We start from the raw sequence: 5,028 nt of genomic DNA on the forward strand, positions 1-5,028 counted from the left end.
GCAGTCTGGTGTTGCCTACATCTTCCTATTCAGAAGGCAGAATTTCCGAGTTCTGAGTACAATCGAAAGCACCACGGCTGCAGTTTTTGTGTTGGATGTAAAAGGCGCACATGACGCTGTGACGTAGGCTAGAATCATGGCAGCAGTCAATGACGGTCCAGGCATGGGATTTCTCTCGTGGAAATATGAACATTATCTTTTCCTTTCTATTGGTAGGTGGCACAGTGCACTTGTGGCAAGTAAGCAAGCTAGAAGACTGGCAAAGTTATGGAAGAAACACATTAACAAGAGAATTCTGAGTAAAACCAAAGTTACTTTCCCTAGTAACTAGTTACTTTGAAAGTAACGAGTAATTTGAAGTAACTGAGTTACTTTTGAGAGAAGTAACTAGTAATGTAACTAAGTTACTATTTTAAAGTAACTTACCCAACACTGATAAAGACACATCTCCTGGATGCACTGGTACGCATCTTCAGTGATGTATCCTAGGGTCATCAGGTGTTTCGGGTCTCACAACATCATACACCCTCACCCAGGCGACCCAGCCGGGGGTGATCAGGCCCCGACTTGCGTACCAGTAGCTACCCACGGATCAGCCCTCTTGATCCACAGCCACCTTGTGGCTTTCTCTGCTGCTTCACTCACAGCCTGGATGGCCCTCTTCTTGGCTGCCCCAGCCACGCCCAGCCGGCCTAGGACTTTGCTGTTTTGAGGCCTCAGAAATAATTATCATGTCTGGCTGGAGTGATGTTTTTGCAATGTTCTGAGGGAACTTTAGTTGTTTACCCAGGTCAGCCTGTAGCTGCCAATCAGAGGCTGTGTTGAGGAGGCCAGTTGTCAAATGTGGGCGCACCTGGGGTTTCTCTCCAGCCTTAATAAAAGAGATTGCCTTCCTCGGAGCATGATGATGCTTGCTGGTGCTGATTGCTGAGGCAATCTTTTCAGCAACTACTCTGAGCACCTGGTCGTGCCGCTAACGATACCGACCATCGGCCAGGGCCCTTGGGCAGCTGCTAAGGAGGTGTTCTAGGTAGGGTCCCTCTTCCAGAGCACAGACGACAGGCAGGTGTCTCGCTCTTTCCCCACAGATGGAGGTTTGCTGGGCTTGGCAGAGTGTCGTATACTGCCTGCACTAGGAATCGGATCCGGTGGAAGTCTACCTGCATGATGTTTACCCAGGTGACCTTGCGCTGCAAGGTGCTCTCCCACCTTGTCCATGCTCCCTGCCACTTAAGGCCTACAGCTCTACTTACTCACTCCTCCTCCACACCTGCTCGGACCTCTTCCTGGAGTAGCTGGTGTCTCTCCTTTCCCTGTGCCCTGCTGACCTGGGCCTTTGGGACGTACCCCAAGCCTGCTCCCCCTGTTGCTAAGACCCCCATCAGTGTTTTCTGCCTTAGGCGTGACTCCGCCACCTCAACTGCCTTCTCAGCCTTCCACTTTCTTCCTGTCTTTACCTCAATACCTGCTGATGCCACCTTGCAGTCTTTAGAATCTCTGTACTGTAGGGCTTCTCGTGTGCGAGCCACCTTGAACTCTTCTGTGAGACCACTGAAGGGTAACTGCACGCTGTTACTTGCCCCATACAAGGCAGCGCTGGTGAGACTGCGGGGAAGTCCCAGCCACTTACGAAGAAAGCCACTGATCTTTCTTTCAAGGGATTCCACAGTAGTTATTGGAACTGTATAGACAAGCAAGGGCCACAGGATTCGGGGCAGGATGGAATGCTGGTAGATCCAGGCTTTAAATCTTCCAGGCAGGCCGGACTTATCCACCTTAATGAGCCACGCTCCCAGCTCCTCATTTGCCTTCTGAATAGCAGTAGAGTCTTTCAGGCTGGAGTCAAAGAGTTTCCCCAAGCTCTTAACTGGTTGTTCCGTTATGGATGGAATAATGGTTCCTGAAATTGAGAACCGGAACTTGTCCGTCACCTTGCCCTTCTTCAGTACCATCGATCTTGACTTGGAAGGTTTAAAACTCATCCTTGCCCATGAGATGAGTCTCTCAAGACCTTGCAAGATCCACCTACACCCGGGAACTGATGATGTTGTAATGGTGAGGTCATCCATATAGGCTCTGATGGGGGGCTGACGAACACCTGACCTTGTTAACGGCCCTCTGCACTCCACCTCCGCAGCCTTTACCACCATGTTCATTGCCAGGGCAAAGAGCGTAACTGAGATGGTACAGCCTGTTATTATACCTTTCCCGAGTCGGTGCCAGTCTGAAGTAACTGCCCTAGAAGTGACCCTAAGCCTGAAATTGGCGTAATAGTCCAGGATCAGGTCCTTGATCTTGCTGGGGACATGGTGGAGGTGTAAAGCATGCTCAACCAGTTTGTGTGGGATCGACCCAATACAGCTAGGTCGCCTCTGTTCTCATGGGCTTCTCTTATAAGACACCTAAAGAAAGCTCCAGCCGATCCAGGAGAGAAGGACAACTGCTGCCCAAGCGAAAACCTGTAGTGATCCGGTATGTGTCAGGAGTATCGGAGCAGTTGAGACACATTTTTTCTAAACACCGGGTCTCTGTGGCTTTTAATCCCCAAAACACGCTGCACCAAAAACTGGTCCACCCCAAGGATCGGGTCCCCCAACACAAACAGAGTAACATTGTGTAGCTGTTAAGTGCCAGGAGGATTGCCAGGATTTATGCATCAGGGAAACCAAACAACCTCTGGCGAAGCGGATGGCACAACACAGAAGAGCTACCTCATCAGGCCAGGACTCTGCAGTCTATTTAACACCTACAGGCCAGTGGACACTCTTTCAATGATAAGGATGTACACATCCTGGACAGGGAGGAACGCTGGTTTGAGCGTGGAGTCAAGGAGGCCATTTACGTGAAAAGGGAAAGACCATCTCTGAATCAAGGAGGGGGCCTAAGGGTACATCTGTTACCATCTTACAATGCTGTGATTGCAGCCATTCCCCAACTCTCTGTGAATGGTACTCATGGCCATTGATCAATGGTCTTTGATCAGTGGGTTTTGGTCAGTGGTTGTTCATCAATGCTCATTTATCCTTCACTGGGCTGGTTTCAGTCATTATGCAAATGTACTGTTTATAAGATTGAGGAAACCTGCAGTCAGCTGAGACTGAAGAAGTCACTTGGATGAGTGACGAAACGTTTCTCCCACAAAACACTACGTCCAGATGAACAGAATCAACTTTTTGGAGAGACAGAGAAAAGCTTTAAGAAAGAGAAGAGAGTGAAAGACATCTTGTTTCCATGGCTCTCAATAAGCTGAATGGCAAAGAGCACTGGTGAAAGAGCATGACCCAGACAAAGGCCTTTTGAATCTAAGGGCCAAACAGAGTGTTTATAATGACCCGAAGCACAGATGCGCAGCTCTCACTGCAACAACAGACCCGGTCTCTAATGATGAGAGGGGAATCCAAAGATTTTGTTCACACATAATTGAAATAGCCACGACAACCAAAGCTGTTCTTGTGGAGGGACACAAACTCCTCCTCCTCCTCCTTATTATTAGTTTTTGCTCCCCTTTCAGCTGTTTTCCTCTCTGTATCTGTCTCTAGTCTGGCTTTCTAACCTTCAGTCACTTTTGGGTTATGGATTTGGCCACTGGGCTTATACTGGGGTTTCTGCTGCCATCTCTCACTTGGTCGTTCTCCCAGATGTGGAACGGGGAACTTATTAGGCGGGCCTGCCTTTGACCCAGGACCCCTTCTAATCTACTTCGCCAAATTCTCATTCAGTTCTCATCGTCTACTTCACAGTCAGCCCTCATACGTACATGTCTCTTCTCCTGCGCTCCACTCAGTGATTGACACCGGGAGCCGAGGCCAGCCAGTGGCACAAGGACACAGGAAGACAAAGAACCCACAGCATTTATCAGATGGCTGGGGCCCTGCCTAATTTGCCTATGTCACCCCCATGACAAAACACAAAAAGCTTTTACTTTGAAGGGCTTTACTTCACCCACTCACCCAAACCATGAACCCCATCAATCAAATCTACCAGACTTTGAATGAATGCACATTTAGGAATTCAATGAAAAACAAAAAGATTGCATTTCTATAAGTTTGTATTTCAGTGTCTGTGTTGTCTTCACAAGATACCCAAATGTTAAATGCCAAGAGACACTTCAGCTTGCACGGCATGTGGGAAACTGTATTCCCTCTCATTTTTGTTTTCTTCTTCCACACCTCATCCCTCTGGAATATGCTCCAGCACACAGTAATGAGGCGACATGTTGAGCCTCTTTGCAGAGTACTACCTGCTTTGGAAAGCAGAAACACAAACCCCTCCCCCTTCCATCGTACCTTATTCTCCTTCTAACCCAGGGGTCTCAAACCCAAATGAGCCGCGGGTCACTTTTGGCACCGTCATCTCATTGGAGGGCCACTTTAGTGTTGAAGTAGTACAAAAAAATAAAAGAAAATACCCACTAATATTTACTAAAATGTAGTGTTTTGTTTGTTTTATTTAATTTAAAATATTGTATAAGAAGACAAAACTGCAAATATGAACGCAATTTTTTCTCACTCTTAACTCTGAAGCCTTTCATTGAACTACCAAATAAACAAATTGGTACGCTCTTTCTGTGCAGACACATGGTAGCACTTTTGCTATAATTTTGTTTGTATTTAACAAAATAAAAGTGCAGGCATAAGCGTACACATTAGTTTTTGACTGCAAGTGAAAATTGTTTTCTTTCCAAATAAATCTCTCACTGAACTAACACAGCCAATCGTTCAACCTGTTTGTACACTCTTGTTACCTCGGCCAGGTCCGGACCGTGGTAAAGAGACCTCTGGCTAATACTTCGGGTTCCGTGTCGGGCTCGTAGCCGAGAACTACCATTACTGTGTGAGTCAACTTTGCTAGCGAGAGACAGAGAGAGGCATTGAAAGGCTGCTCCAGCACAATAAACTAGTTAGCAGTAGATATCAGTAGATACTAAATAATAAACGATATTGTGCAGCACGCAAGATAGACAGCGCACAATGTGCTTTGAGGCAGCAGCCAAGAAAGCTGTAGTCCGCGTCTGTGAATACCCGTGTG

At 47.3% G+C, this 5,028-nt stretch overlaps 1 pseudogene; it reads right to left on the reverse strand.

Moving 5' to 3' along the window:
* Nucleotides 1-451: 451 nt before the first annotated feature.
* On the reverse strand, nt 452-4,827 carry LOC120715550 (annotated as a pseudogene).
* Between the last annotated feature and the right edge of the window lie 201 nt (nt 4,828-5,028).

Source organism: Simochromis diagramma, unplaced genomic scaffold, assembly GCF_900408965.1.
Source record: "Simochromis diagramma unplaced genomic scaffold, fSimDia1.1 OVJJ01000448.1, whole genome shotgun sequence".
Lineage (NCBI taxonomy): Eukaryota > Metazoa > Chordata > Actinopteri > Cichliformes > Cichlidae > Simochromis > Simochromis diagramma.